Source organism: Hyperoodon ampullatus (assembly GCF_949752795.1).
Source record: "Hyperoodon ampullatus genome assembly, chromosome: 4".
Classification (NCBI taxonomy): domain Eukaryota; kingdom Metazoa; phylum Chordata; class Mammalia; order Artiodactyla; family Ziphiidae; genus Hyperoodon; species Hyperoodon ampullatus.
The window spans coordinates 138,707,457-138,724,836 of record NC_136917.1 but is presented as its reverse complement, the minus strand read 5'-3'; positions in this window follow the sequence as shown (position 1 = coordinate 138,724,836).

Here is a 17,380-nt window from a genome sequence, read left to right as displayed (position 1 = left end):
TAATGTATCAATATTGGCTCATTAGTTATCACAAGTGTACTATATTAATGCAAGATGTTAACAATAGAGAAAACTGTGAGGGAGAGGTGAGCGAGTATATGGGGACTCTGCACTTTCCACTCAATTTTTCTGTCAACCTAAAACTGCTCAAAAAACAAAGTCTATTAAAAGTAAAAACACAAAAGTGTTTGATATGTCAGGGAGTGATAGGTATTTGTGAGAAAAATGAGACAAGGCAAGGATACAACAATTGCTGGGGATGAGAATGCTATGCTGCTATATTTTGATAGAATGAACAGGGAAGACCTCCCTGAAAAGAAAACATTAGAGCAGAGATTTGAAGAAATGTGAGGTTAGGCAAAGATATTCAGAGAAGAGTGACCTTGTCAAGAACAGGGAGGGCAATGACCTTGAAGTTAGGAAGAGTAAGGAAGTCAGTCCAGAAAGCAGAATGAGCAAATGAGAGAGTAATTATTTTGGTCAGAACCACAGAGGGAAGTCACACCATGGAGGAATATATACAGCAGGGTAAGACTTTGGCTTTCACTCTGAAGTAGGAAGCCATTTGAGGGTTTTGAGCAGAGACCTGGCCTTACTTATGATTTTACAGAATCATTCAGCTGCTATGTTGAAAATAAACTGTTGGTGGCAAAGACAGAAAGAGATAGGCTCCCATTCGGTGACTTGGTTTTTATTTTCATTATGATGTGTTTTGATAAAAATATGTTTTTAATTATAATCATTTTCTACCCTACCCACTAGCACAAATGTATTTCTTTATAACAGAATTTTTATATCTTGTAGAATATTATATTTACTATACCTTATTCTTCTTCAATATTGTATTGACCCTTAACCCTTTCTTTGCTCCTTCATATAAGTAAGCTTGTCAAGTACTCTGAAAATCCATGCTCAGACTTTTACCAAATTCGCATTGAACTTGTTGATTAATTTGAGAATAATTTATATTCCTGAATACTGAGTCTTTCTATCCATGGACAGGGGTCTATATCCCTAAGTTTCCTTTAATACTTTCAGATTTTTGATGAAAGAAGGTGATGACCTGGAAACACATACTAGACTTTTGATATCACTTTTATTGGGAAAAACTCATGAAATTGGAATGATACCAGGGTTTTAGGTCCTCCATTGCCCTCTGCTCTGCAGCAGAGCACATGATCTAATTATGCCGGATATCAGACTTTCTAGGTGGGCACTTGGCCTTTGAGTGAGTTCTCAGGTTTAAGTTGCGTGACTAGGGAAGACCAAGCCTCTCTCCTCATGTAACTGGGGCTGGTCTCCAACAGTAACACGACATGCTCAAAACCTGACACCTAGCCTGTTCTGCCATATCAGTAGATTAATGGGTGGGTGGAGCATGTCTCCCCTGGTGAGATCAGGGAGATGGGGTCCATGCTTTTAAGTTTCTCCTGTGTGGTGGATGGAAGCCTGATGTGTAACCTTAGCACTCTACCAAAGTGACTGTTTAAAGAACTTGGTGCAGCTGGTTTTCCATATAGCCTTATAGGAGGCATTACACAGCATCGGTTTTTGACAAATTAATTCTTAGTTTTCTACATAATGGCCATGTAAATATTCTGTTAGATTGACTTCTAGGTACTTTATATTTTTATGATGAAAGACATTTTTTAAAATATCCAGCAGATTTGCTAAAGTTTTATTAATACTAATAGTTTGTCTATATAGTCTTTAGGGTTTTGTTATAGGCTGAATTGTGTCCCCCCTCAAAATTCGTATATTGAAGTCTTAACCTCAGTAGCTCAGAATGTGACTGTATTTAAACATCAGGTCATTAAAGATATAAATTAAAATGAGGTCATTAGGGTGAGCCCTAATCTAATATGACTGATGTCCTTATAAGAAGAGATTAGGACAGACATGCACAGAAGGAAGACCATGCAAAGACACAGGAAGAAAACGGACAAGGAGAGAGGTCTCAAAAGAAGCCAACACTATCAGGACCTTGATCTCAGACTTCTAGCCTCAGAATGTGAGAAGATAAATTTCTGTTACTTAAGCCATCCAATCTGTGGTACTTTGTATGGCAACTCTAGTAAACTAATATAAATTTCAATTTGAATTGTGCTTCTTAGATTTGGTCGGTTCATAACCTGTTTGTCTGTAGGTGGTAGTCTTTAGACAATCAAACCATCTGTGAACAATGACACTTTATTCCTATAATATTATTATAGTTTTATCTCCTTTTCTTACTGAAAAATTTAGAATTTTGAAAAGAATCAGTGAGAGTGAATATTAAAGGGAATGCTTCTATGTTTTCACCACTATGAATGATGTTTGTTATGGATTTTTGATAGATAACCTCTATTAGTTTGACTTCCCTTCAATTCTTATTTGAAGAGCTGCTTCTTTTAAAATTATGGATGAGTATTTAATTTTATCTAACACTTTCCACATCAAAACAGGATATTTCTTTTTTTTTAACTCTATGTTCTTTTGGAATTTTTAACAACTGGATAGATACAGGTATTACTTATATGATATAAAAAGAAGGAAAAATGGGGTGAATATTTATAATCTTTTATTCGATTTAACAAAATCCAATGAGTGTAGACCCTGATAATAACACTCTTGCTAGTTCTCTGCAGCCACAATTTTCATTAATTGTATTGGTGACACTTCTCAAACCATACAGTCCAAGGAACATACATAGTAAATACTCACTTGAAACTGGACATGAAATACTCACTTGACATGAAAACTGTACAGAGAGAAGCTACTCTTCTAAGATACATTATGTTGGGTATTAAATCTCTGTTAACTCTTATAAGGAGGCAAACGGATTACAGATTCTCATTTACAATGAGCGATTATTCTGACTTGTTAGCTTGGCAAACTGTTGTGGAGACAGTCTTATTTCACTTTGGTTTAAAACAAATTTCCAAATTACAGGAAGTTGTTATTTTTATGTATATATTTTTTACTTTTCTGTGCAGGTGATCATGTGTCCTAAGTCATTTCTCAGTAGTGTTTATTTATGGGTTTATGTTGATACTTTCACAATTCTCCCTGGGTATTCCATATAAAATATAGTTGTTCTAGGTCAGGGTTGGCCTTGTCCTTGACCTCAAGATCTGAAGCTATTCTTCACTTTCACTTTTATAGAATCAATCATTTCCCCTCTAGCTATACACAAGAAAGCTCCCATGAGATACTTAGACTTTTTGTGTCTGAGGAGAGCTTTAAATTTGTGCCTCTGCTAGACATTTCAGCTGGTTCTGTTTATTTTAAAAATCTGGCATCAAATCAATCAGACCATAAAAGAGGACACTCTGAGGGGGGAAAATAAAAGAATTATAATTTCTCCTTAAATCATCCAACACACATTTTTAGTGTGCTTTGAAGAAGGCATACTATTGAGATCACTTAAGTCACAATGCCTTGTTTTACATGGATGGTAAGGAAGGAATTCTCCAAAGTTTACCCATCCTGTCACAAGCACGGGCTGAGTCATCCTCTGTGATTGAAGTTTTTCTGACTGAAAACAGACATAATGCTAAAATAAGTCTTTTCTAGTACTATCACTGCTTAATAGGAAAGCTCCTATTGTATGTAAAATGTTATCACAACTAGAAATATTTTCATTTTAGCATTTTGTGATTCATCTAAAACAATTATAATTTGGAAAGTTTGAATAAGGTAATTCCTAAGGAAAGCACAGTGGAAAATCATTATATATGTGCACATATGTATATAAATACATATATATGTGTACATATATATGTAGGGTAATTTTGATAAAAAATAAACTCATTTAAAATAGACAAGTTAGTATAGGTGTGCTATTAGAATCTTCATACCAATGACTTAGATTTCATTAACTTCTTTTTATCAATTAGGAAGGCATTTCTTGTATACAGTACATAAATGTCTATAGCAATAAAGTTTTCAAATTTGAAAAATAGAATGATGTAGTAGATTCAGTTATTGGCCCTCGTTCTTCAGCCCTTCCTGCAAGCTCACCATTGTCATGCCCCATTCATGTGCAAAGGGGACTTCCTTTGACTTTGAACTTAGACATGTGACTGGCATTAGCTTGTGGTACGTAGGCAGAAGTGACAGTGTGCCAGATTTAGGCTTAAGTTTGAAAAGGCCTTCCATGTTTCTGCTTGTTCTCTTGAGCTTCTAACATTGCAAAAAGAACACACTCTCTGGTCAGCCTGCTGGTCCAAGGAGGATGAGAGACGCTAGGAGCACAGCTGCCCCAGTCGCTGCAACCTGAGCCGGAGTTGGCCAACTGAGCCTAGCTTAGATCACCTTAGCTCAATGAATCTATGAGAATAATGAGTGCTACTGAGTGCCCCTGAGACTTTATGGTTATTTTTTGTGCAGCATTACAATAATAATAGCTGACCAATCCAGGGAAATTTGTTTTTATGGAAATAAATACATATATTATTCATAAGGTGTTCTCAGCACGCCCCCCCCCCTTTTTGCTTCCTCTCTCTGTCATCACTCTTTTGGAAAAAAGAGTAACCAGACTCTCTCCTAGTGATATACCTTCAAGATTCAGTGTGCCCATAAACCTGAACCACATGCCTAAGGTAACCTGCCAACGTGTCACATTTACATGCATGAAGCAGGAGTTGAGCTAAACCTTCCCTTCCTTCTTCAGCTTCTTCTGGGGCAGAAATATCAATGAACCTAAGGTGCCAAGAGATTAGATGCCATGTCCCACTTCAAAGGCTGCCTGGGCATTCTCTTCCTTGTTCCATCAGGTTTAGTTATTGGTCTACATCTCCTGGAATCCAGGAAAATTTCTTCTAAGGTTTTCTTCCAACATGTACCAGCACATATCCCTCACGCAAGAGTGGGTAGTCGCTAAGTTAATAATTTGTTTCACAGAAATTTTAATTAGGAAATATAAATTCTGCTTTTCCAAGAAATACCTGCACACAAATTATCAAGAACTCATTTATAATTAAAACCGTGCTGAGTGGAAGGCTGATTTTACAGTTTAAAAAATTATTTGGTGCTGGGAAGTTTATTTTATTTTAACTACTCATTTCAAAAAAGGAGTTGCTGTAGAATGAAAACTAAGTGTAAACCCAAAGTCTTAATTTGGCTAAATGATTTTTTAAAAATTGGATGTCCTATGTATTTAACATGATTTTCCATACAATTGGAATGCATTTATTCTCATTCAAAAGGAAGAGAGACCTTGAATTAGGTAGACTAGGGAACTGGCGATACAAATGATCTTTAGCAAAACTAGGTTGTACCAGCTAATGTATATCTGTTTGAGAAACAGGAACTATAACATAACGGTTTAATCTAATTAAATCTATAAATCTGTTGCCTGCTTTTTGAAATTGTAGAAAGGGAAACCAGTTTTGAGAGTGTAAGGTTACATGGTGTTTCCGTGATATTTCTTGTTATCACATTTAAGTTAGATTGCCATTCTGATATCTGAGAATTCACTTGCTTATCGTGTCAGGGAGTGGTTTAGAGAATCTGCCTTTGTGTATCTGTGAAGCATTTTACAGCTTTCCTGTCTCAGACTGTGGGACATTTTTCACTCTTCTCAGGAAACTCAATACTGTGGTAAAGGGAACAGTGAATGCAAGTCCAGTAGTGACTCTTTTAAATTTGGTGGTGTATAGATAATTAAAACTTAATCCATGAACTCTCACTTTTTTCTCATCTTTTAGTTTCTTTCATATCATAAAAAATATGAGTACATAATTACCATGATCAAGTAACATGCAGCTTAAGGCAGGCAGGATTTGAACAGAGATCTAATCAATTAAAAATCCAATTGCCGGGGAGAGACAAAAAAAAAGCTTACATGTCTACTAATAACTGAAAATATGTTTGGATTTGTTTGAATTCTACTCTAGAGAGCAATACCCTGACAATATTTCCTGACCTAATACCTCGAATGTATTAACTTTCAAACACAAATAAAAAAACTAGTCTATAAAAAAAATCTAATTGCCCAATCACTCTAAAAGATTACTTTATTTTTAGTCTCCTATATGTCCCCTCTTTTATCGGTTTATTTTTTTTCTTGTTTTTTTACCTTCATACACCTTTATTCTATTTACTAAAGGGACACCTGCTCCATAGACACATGTTACAGCATAGAAAATGGGGAGTCTGTTCACAAAAAGGATTTGTTTATATTTTAGTAGCCTTGGCTGGTACACTTAAGTTTGCTACCAAGTGTTTATTGTTCCAATATCCTTCTAGGTAGAGGCTTGATTCTCCTTAGTTAGGTCTAATCTTTTCCCCAGTTTGGAAAAAGAAGGTAAACACTGAGAATGTCAAGGCACAAGAAAGACAAATTTACTTCACTGGGTAAAACATCTTAAATGTTGATTCATTCATCTATTGATTTATATAATGATTAACAAATATTTATGAAGAAATTGCCATTTTCCAGGCATTATTTTAGGGATATAGAAAAAAATAAGAAATATCTAACTTATTTGGGTTAGTGACAGTGGGATGAAACAGACAATAAACAAGCAAACCAAATTAAAAAATACTTTAAAAAGCCAGGTAATTAAAAGTGCTATGAAGGAAATTAAATATCCAAAGTGAATAGCAAGGGTAAAAGCTATGTTTTTGTATATGGAGGTGACATTGCATCGGAGACTTGTATAATATTATACAGTAAAGGAAGAAGCCACAAGAATGCTGGTGGAAGAATGGCCCATCAGAGGGAAAATCCTGAGATGGAAGCATACTTGGGGTGTGTTTATAGGAAACAGTAAGTAGGCCAGTGTTGCTGAAACACAGGGAGAGAGAAGAAATAGTGGCAGGATATGGGAAGAGAGAAGTAACCAGGGATCAGATCTTGTATTTAGGTAAGCTCCTTCTACACCTATTTTTTGGAGAGTTTTTATTATGAATTGATGTTGGACTTTGTCAAATGCTTTTTCTGCATCTATTGAGATAATTATGTGGCTTTTATCTTTCATTATGTTAATGTGGTATATCACATTGATTGATTTACTTATGTTAAACCAACCCTACATTCCAAGGGTAAATCCCACTTGATCATTGTGTACAATCTTTTCAATGTGTTATTAAATCAGTTTGTTAGTATTTTACTGAGAATTTTTGCATCTAGTTTCATCAGAAATAATGAACTATAATTTTCCTTTCTTGTGGTATTTTTGTCTGGGTTTGGTATCAGAGTGATGCTGGCCTCATAAAATGAGTTTGCATGTGTTCCCTCATTTTTTGGAAGAATTTAAAAAGGATTGGTATTAATTCTTCTTTAAATGTTTGTTAGAATTCAGTTGTGAAGCCATATAGTCCTGGACTTTTCTTCATTAGAGACTTTTAATTACTACTCCATTGTCCTTATTTGTTATTGTTCTGTATTTCTTCTTGATTAAGTCTTGGGAGATGGTATGTTTCTATGTATTTAACTTTTTCTTCCAGGTTATCCAATTTGTTGGTATATAATTGTTCATAATAGTTTCTTACAATCCTTTTACTTCTGAGGCATCCATTGTAATAGCTCCTCTTTTATTTCTGATTTTATTTATTTGAGTCTCCTTAATTGTATTTATTTGAGTCTAGATAGTAGTCTAGCTAAGGGTTTATTGTTTTTTTTAATTTTTTGTCAATTTTTTCTTTGTTTTCTTTCTATTTATATATTTATTTCAACTCTGATGTTTATTATTTCCTTCCTTCTGCTAACTTGGGTTTAGTTTGTCCTTTTATTTTTCTAGTTCCTTGAAGTATAAAGTTAGATTGTTTATTTAAGATCTCTCTTCTTTAATATAGGTGTTTATCACTATAAACTTCCCTCCTTTAAGTGTGATGGAAAGTCATCCAAAGGTTTTGAGCAGATTTAAAAGGTTTATGTGGTATATAGACTGTAAGCTGGCAAGAGTGCAGTCATGGCATCAAAGGTTGCTGTGGATCAAAGTTATCCATGACACTCACTGAGATCTTCCTGAAATGGAGACTTTTGTGGGCATGAGCCGCCTTTGTGTTTATCCTCTGCTCTACCTCCCAGACCTCATTTTGTGTTCCACTTTTTAGATAGGTGCAGACAACAAATTTTCCCTCCAAAAGACCCCACACGGGAACCACTTTTCTAATAACTATGAAAAAGAAAGATGTGCAGGTTAATGGAATATTTCCCTTCTTGCATTACTTTGGAGTATGTTTTTTTAATCTCAGCAATATTGACGTTTGGGGTGGGTTAATTCTTCGTTTTGAGGGACTATCCTGTACCTTTTAGTATTTAGCAGCACCCCAGCTTTTACTGGCTAGCTGCCAGCAGCACCTCTTAAATTGTGATGAAATTGTTTCAGATATTGTTAAATTTGCCCCTGGGGGACAAACCCCCTTCCCAGTTGAGGACCACTGGTTTATATATTTTACAAAGAAAACCAGTTTTATTGTAAATATATTAACCAAAATATTGGCTAACATTTTCCATTTTGATTTTAAGTGGAAAGTAAAATCTTTTCTCTTTTTTTCCGGGGGCCTAACAATTTTTGAAGTGTTCTATAACTTATACCTACGCCTTCACTCTACCAGTTAAATAAATCTCCTCAGTATGTGTTTATTCAACTGGTATTGTTAATTCTACTTATTGGGATGGAGAAAACACAGATTTCCTCAGACATAAATTCCATGTTAATAGCAGTTCCTGTTTGGATGACATAACCCTTTACTGATGAGATGGTTGTGTTTCTATAGAAAGTTTTGTAAAATAAATGAAAGAAAACTAGGGTTCTTTGTTTTTATGTACTATATACCTTTTTCTGAAGAACATTTGTGTGCTACGTGTTAATGGTATTTACTGTATTCTCATATTGCCTTTTTGAATATAAAATGCTCACATTCTTGTTATCTGAATTTACATTGGTTTTAAAGTAAATTCTACAAATTAAGCCAAAATTAATCAGTATATATTAACTGAGCAGTCATATCAAAAATCAACAATCATATTTTGACATACCATATCCTAGAAGCACAATGATGCTCATTCTATATATATCATTCAAATGTGAATTGTGTCACCTGAAGTATACACCAAGACTGGAATACAGAAGAGGTAATACGATACAGATTTTGTACTTAGTAAGATTACATTGAAACTTAAAGCATTCTAACAAAAAGTATAGAAAACAAAACCAAAACAACCTGTGCCCTAAGATTATAATTGTGAGGTAATATATTCCAAGAACCTGATACTTGTCCAGTCACCATGGTTTTCCATGGAGAATAAACCTAATGTGTTCTAAGTTAGTCTTAGGAATCATGGAAAAGGTAAGACTTGAACTCAACCGTGAAGGCTGCTCAGAGAGTGAAGGATTACATGAGCAAATTTATGGCAGAGGTGAAGCACAAGCAAGGTTTGGTTTATGAATGGTGTAGACTCATTGGAGCAGTGGGAATCTAAAACGTATATTATTGGTAGTCCTTTTTATAGGTGGCTTAAGCAAGGATGCATTTTTTTGTAAAGTGGTATAACCATTGAAAGGTTTGGTTAAACATAACTTTACATAAAAATGTTAACATTGGAGACACTATTTTTGATAGCACTATCTCTGGCCAGCAGAAGGTAAAATACTAACACATTTAATAGCATCATTATCACATCTGGTTGACATATTTAATCATATTCGTTTAGATTAAGCAGAAGTCAGGGGACTCTTGATGGGACTGGGTGAAGACATCTCAATAGAACATAGGGTGCACAAAGGGGACACACTTTCTTAAGGGTGAGTCCATGGAAGCTCTGAGCAGGGAGGGGGCAGAATAAGGACACGTGGCAGCTAGAGGAAGAAAAAGCCCTGTAATTGAAGGGAGTAGACAGCCAAATATACACTTGCCAACTGCATTTCAGAACAATGTGTTTTTAGTCTACAGAGAAATTTGAGTTGGATAAAATGTTTCTATAATAAATGCTATTATAGGAATGAAAAAGCAGAGTAATGAGTTCATAGCATAAACTATCTCAGTTTTCAAAGTGGAATTCACTTCCTGAGATACTGAAAAATGAAAAATAATGGCAGGTGCTGAGGTGAAAAAGCAGCCTACTTAAAAATCATATTCAAATCAGTCATAATTAATTCATAAAAATATGCCTGAACTTATCAAATTGTCTTCAACTCCTTTAACACTTTTCAATGTTTATGAAGATGATGAATTTTATGATTGTGAGTACTAGTATCAAAACCATAAAATTATTGGACCAGTATCATGATGGTCATTTCCATTTTTAATATATTTCTAATTTTAATTTTGGTAGATTTTTAACCAGTATATGTATTGTTGATCAATCCTATGACTCTTCAAATCATAGTAATTTTTCATTTATTTAAAATTTTAAAAATAATTAATAGAAATAAAATGTTATTGTAATAAACTTTTAATATTATATTACAGTTACAATAGTTTGAACTCTAAATTGTATTAGCTAAGTAGAGAACTTCATTATTAATGAAACAATTCATATAAATGTGGTCCAAAAGGGTCCACATTTATATAATCAAATTATCTTAAGGAAGAGCTATTGATCATTTGAATCTAGGATTAAGTATGTCATTGATACATATTATTTGCTTGCGGTTGTTTGTGCTTGTAACTAATTTCACTAATTTGTTGATTCATTTTTAGTAGGACTGACTTTCAACAAAGACGTGCAGTCACAAATTGCCCTGAATGAATTTAATATATATTGAGTCTGCCAGCCTTATTAGAGATAAATTATTCTAATATAAAAGAGAAAGAAATCTGTTTTAAACTTTAAGACTTTTCTAATTGATGACAGGTGTTGAGTTAATTGGTAGTAAAAAAAAAAAAACCACTCTGCATCAGACACAATTTCTCAGTGGCTAATGCTAAGCATAAAATTTTCTCCTATTTTTAAAAAAATTATGGGGTTGCTACTACAAGTAAGTCATATTCAATATCAAACTGCTTAAGCCACTTGCATTGTTTTAAATGTAACAAAGGATGGAGGACTTGGGCAAATGTCTTTCTTTACAAACAATGCAAATATATAAATGCTTAAAGGCATTGCTATCAATCCATCCCAGATTCTATAGCATAGATATTTTATTTAACTCTTCTCTTCTATATTTGGCATTTTCATTGAGTAACCAAATTTATAAAACATCTCTTTTGTTTATTTTTAAGCATTTAACTAATACCCAGAGGACCATGACAAAGTGGACATCTGGCTAAGTAAAATGATTTATGGTTTCCCTCCTCACTTCCATCCTATTCTCAAATGAATAATGATTAGTGACCTAAACTCTGAATCTGTCTGTCATCAGAATTACCTGTTAAAAATGCAAATCCACTTGATAGAGGGAATGACTATTCTTTATTAACCACAGAAACCTGAGCATATATTAGTTTGTCACCATTAAATATACAGAGCAAACATACAAGAAATTGAACACAAAACTGGGGTATTTTTTACAGTAGAATGGACAAAGGTAAGATTTCAGGGATATATATCAGCCAAGGGACAGCATGAAGGTCTCAAAGTGGGAAAAGATGCCGTGAAAACAAATCTCACTTGTTTCCATTATTTTTAAGGTAAACCTGGAGTACTATGGTTAGAGAGAATCTATGAGATATTTATATTGACACCTGATTAATTTCTTCTAAAAGCTAAGCATTGTAATAACACTACTTTATTGATGATTCTGGTCACAACTCCTGTCACTTGAAGTTTGTGTTTTTTTCCCTCTCTGTAAATTTGGTAAAAGTGATTTTTACCCTGAAGCTCCCTAGTGACTATTCAATTCTGTTTCAATTTGTTTAATAAAGATCTTATTTATACAGAACTCTCTTGTTTATTAAATATAATTTCTTTTTTTTTTAGGAGGAGTTCAAGAGTTCTTTATTGTTTTTTTATTTTTTTTAATTAGTTTCTGCTTTATAACAAAGTGAATCAGTCATACATATACATCTGTTCCCACATCCCTTCCCTCATGCATCAAAAATATGGAACGCTTCACGAATTTGCGTGTCATCCTTGCGCAGGGGCCATGCTAGTCTTCTCTGTATTGTTCCAATTTTAGTATATGTGCTGCCGAAGCGAGCACTATTAAATATAATTTCTTCCTCCCATGTTTTTAGCTCTTAATATGGTCATGATCAGATGTTTCTTCAATTGAAAATTCATACTAGTTAATAATTGATTAATATCAGATTGTAAGACACAGAGTTTCAAGTGCTTCAGGATAAACAATAACTTTCCTCTTCACCCTCTAATTTTTCAATATATTAACACTTTTCAATAAGGTGATGGATGTCATTCAGCATATAGACAAAGAATAACCAAATAGTCTATAAGTAGTAATTTTCTAAGTATTCTTTTTAGAAGTATAACATCTGGCTGGTTGCAATTTCTTTAAAAATTCAAGGTATAAATGTATTAGTAAAATCTCCTAAAGGCTATTTTGGTATCTATTAAGGTCAAATATAGTCCTACAGTATTCCAGTTCTGGCATAAACATTAGGGATAGTGGTTCTTTAATTTGGCAACATACTAGAAAAAAATAGATACTTTTAAAAAATAGTAATACCTGGACCTTCCTCCAGACAAACCAAATGATAGTCTATGGAAGTGGAGGTTGGTCATCTCTGTCTTTAAAAAGCCCCCCAGGAGCTTCTTTTGTACAATAGACCTCAAAATCACTGCAATAGAGTGATGAGGAAGGGAGGATATTACAGATACTCTTAAATTTTCTGTTATTTATAACTTGCTGATTTCAAACTCTCCCAGATTAGTGGAATGGCAATTTAGCATCACATCTGTAGAGACACACAACAATTTTTGGGGGGGAAAAGTATATTTTTTGCTTCACCTTAAATTCAGGGGATCATAAGAATATTCTTTGAATAATAATCAGAAAGTATTAAGTAGATTCTAAAATATGACCTCAAACCTATTAAGTGTTCTATCAAGTATAAAATTAAGAAAAAAATCTTGACTATGGTTCACAACTACCAGGAACTCTAAGTCTATAATTTTTCTGGAATTCAGGTAAGTTAGAACCTTGAACTTGAAAATAACTTAGTGATTAAAATATCTCAGATTTGGGTATAGAAAATGAATACTTTAGTGAAAAATATGAATTAAATTATTATGTTTAAATTTTAAAAGTTGGACAAATATTCTAAGAAACTAATTTGCCACTTGATGAAATAGACATTTTGGAGAGGATTTTTCAATGTGGATTCAAAAGCCAAGTTGTTCATATCAATTGCCAATTTAAACTGTTGGTTTTATTTCCTCATCATTTTCAAATGCTTCTCAATCTCTTTGCTGTATCCATTTAGATCATATTTCCTTCTCACTACCATTTTCTTATTACCTAATAGTTTATTTCATACTAAAATGGGAAAGTAATATTTTAAATTGATGTTGTAGAGGATCATAGTCTAGAGGACATTTTTCATACAAAATTCAATTAAATTAATCAAACATTTACTGAAAAAAATTATATTATAGGCTCTTTACTAGGATCCAGGAATTCCAGAGCTAAGGGGCTCAGACCATAACATGGAACATAGACACAGCTAAACTTAATAAAAAAATAAACACACACAGATATGCTTTCTGAAAAATTGATAGGCAAAGTTTTGGGAAGAGGGGGAAAAGAGTAAAAGGAGCAATTGATTTTACCTTAAATTTCAAAGCATCCGACTTTTTATGTGAACATTAATAAGAATTTTACCATGTGACTAAATTAGTATATTATTTGGGGAAGTGGGTGATAAGAGAATTTCCAGAGAAAGACTGTCCAAACAACTTTTTCACTGGCAAAAAATTTATTTGGGACCAATAATAAAACAAGATGGAATAGTGAATACATCAGAAGAGTGGTTGGAGGGTTTTATCCCCCTCCCACCTTCTCTCCCTTCCCTTCTTCCCTACTTCCTGTTTTACTTTCCATATGATAATTTACTTTGAAATATTCCACTATAAATGTAGAAGAAATATGCATTTGGAGTGTGTGGTAGAGTATCCATTTATATTTTAAGGGCATTGATTTAGTATTTGTTATAATATAATCAGGATTGCATGCTTTGGAGACATTCAAAGAAGTATCAAAATCTCTATCAAAGGGTTTATTAATTAGCAACAGATGTATTAGAAAAAAATTTTCTTTGATGAAAATGAGTGCTGTTTAAGACATATGGTTGGCTAGGAATTTTGTGCAGACACCACCATAAATAAAGCTTACAAGTAAGCTTACAAGTAAAGCTTACAAATAAATAAAGCTTACAAGTCAGGCAAATCTAGTGTTCATGGAGGACTCTTGGCTGCCTCAGATAAAAGGACTTCTGTAGAATTACCATATGACCCAGCAATCCCACTACTGGGCATATACCCAGAGAAAACCATAATTCAAAAAGACACATGCATGCAATGTTCATTGCAGCACTATTTACAATAGCCAAGTCAGGGAAGTAACCTAAATGTCCATCGACAGAGGAATGGATAAAGATGTGGTATGTATATACAATGGAATATTACTCAGCCATAAAAAAGGAATGAAGTTGGGTCATTTGTAGAGACATGGATAGACCTAGAGACTGTCATACAGAGTGAAGTAAGTCAGAAAGAGAAAAACAAATATCATATATTAACACATATATGTGGAATCTAGAAGAATGGTATAGATGAACCAGTTTGCAAGGCAGAAATAGAGACACTGATGTTGAGAACAAACATAGGGACACCAAGGGGTGAAAGGAGGGGTGGGATGAATTGGGAGATTGGGGTTGACATATATACATGAATATGTATAAACTAGATAACAAATGAGAACCTGCTGTATAGCACAGGGAACTCTACTTCACTTCGCTGTACAGTAAAAACTAACACAACATTGTAAAACAAATATACCCCTCCCCAAAAAAGAATAAACATACAATAATTTTTTTAAAAAAATAAAAATTTAAAATATTTAAATAAAGGACTTCTACTAGAGAATAGTTTTGCATCTGCCTCAGAGTGAATATCTGAGGCAAGGGGCTTATTTGAGGACAAAGTAGAGTTTTCCAGATCTATTGAAGCAGATTCAATCTATTTGTGTTTTATTTTATTTTTCACACTTGCTAATAAATATTTGTGATTCCACAGTATTTGGTCTAACACTTGCTTGCATTACCTCACATCCCTTGGCAGGCAGTTTGTGGATAAGTGTTGTACATGACCAGCGACCCCTACTTACCAAAAGATCTTGTTTGCTGATTGTCCAATTTAGCTTATGCCAGTTCACAATACTCCCTTTCTACTTTCCTCATTATTTCTTTCCCTCCTTCCCTCTCTTTCTCCTCCATTGTCCATTATTTATTTATGGAAATCTTGCTATCTCCCCAGCATTGTGCAAAGCATCAAGTAAAACTTTTAAATTTATAATTTATATTTTCACCCCACACACAAAGAAAAAAGATTCCTTGCATGGCCACCATGGATAAGAAAAAAGCTTCCTTGCAGAGTTCACCATGGTTAAGAAACTTGTACCTCCTTGACATTTTGTTTTTCAGTGATAAACCTGGAATCCCCATGACTACTCTTTGGAATCTCTAACCTGACACTACCTGGTTTTCTATCATTTTGGTTGTGACTTCTACATGATGAGTGCAAATTACAAATCGATAATTGGTAGATAATATATTCATCCTTTAGCTTGAGATATTTAGGTCTGCCTTGTTAATGATAATTCAAGGTAGTCATACTAGGATTTATTCAGCAGTAGGGCAGTCTAGGAAGGCAGATCAGTGAGCCAGGTTAATCTGGACTGAACTGGCAAAAGCAGTCAATGAGGCAAGACAGGCTGTGGGAATTAGCAACCTCATGTCCAGAAAAGTAAAAGGATCAGAGTCCAAATGAACTAGACTGGAAAATATATGAGGTGACAATGAGGTGACAAGTCTAAGTCAAAGAATCTGGTTCATAAGAGACAGCCCTACTTCAGGGTCTGTGGGGTTATCACCAATCACTTGAGCCAACTGCTAAATGTGAGCCAAGCTCTCTGGGCAGGAAACTCCCTATGTATTGTCTGTTCACAGTGTGGATGACGGTTGACTTGGGCTATAGCTCTATAAAGGCAGAAACTATGCGTTCCTTGTTTTTTCAATGATCTCCAAAGATATTCAAATGTGTTTATTCCATACTAGCAGATAATGGTGAAAGAGTCTCCAATTCTTAAACTGGAGATACTTTGTTTTGGGTGTTCTTATTTTTAACTTTTTATATTTTCCTATGTCTATGGACTTTCATAAGCTGTTATGCTTAGATGATTGCATGATGAGTTCACTTCAATGGTTTGAATAGGTACCTCATGGCCCAATTTGTGCTACAGTGTTTGTGCATTTCCTTGGGAGTAAAGATTGATTGTTTAATTTAGCCCATTGTGTTCCTTAGGAAGGAATCGGGGAAAAAAGCAAAACAGAAAAAAATTGTGGAATTTTGTACCTGTAGTTAAAATTTGGACTCCTTCCTATGCTATGGGAACCTCTAATTCTTACATTGTATTGAGACTAAAGGCACTGCACCTGCTGTATTTCTTTCCACATTATTTGCTATTTCTTTGGTCTACTAAAAAGTCTCACCTTAGCCATATTCATTTTTTGGCTTGAAAATATCCTTTAAAATAAGTCCGAGTAGATCCCATTGACTGTGAGCATATTTTATGATATCTTATTTTGGAGGTTATCATCTAAAATCATGTAACACACATAGCTAATCATCATGGTACCTGTTTGATTCCTTAAGCAAAAATGGTAAATATATAAACCAGCAGAGGAAAAATATAATTGGAATTTTATGAGTCTAAGCACCAGCTTTTGATAACTCTTTCTAGTATATGCATCAACATTCTTACGAAGGGTGTTTTCAGCTATACCAATTACTTCAGTGTCTGTTCTTGGAAAAACTGTCACTCTTTACTAATTGATCTCATCACCAAGGAGAAGCTCAACAAATATAATCACAACCATAAATTCTTCTGCATTTCAATCAAGGAATATAGAAGGCCTAGATTAATAAGACATTAGGTGTCTCACAAGAATGAGTTTTGAAGAAGAGTCAGCATGCAGAGTAAGTACAGTTCACTAAAAGTAACTGTACTGGGAAATTATGGGGAAGATATATAGTCTGGCTTGAGAGTATCATGAATAATAATTCATCACCTAATTCCCTAAATGACAACTCACCATCCCCTCTCTCACATTTTTAGGGCTGAAATGAAGAAAATTTCAGAATGATCTTTATCAGAGCAACACGAGGATACAAAAACAGACTTTAAAAACCAGTAGAAGTATTTTTCTTGGAATTTGGGAAGGTCTATATTAATCAATCAATCATCTTAATTCAAACTTGAGGTTTGTT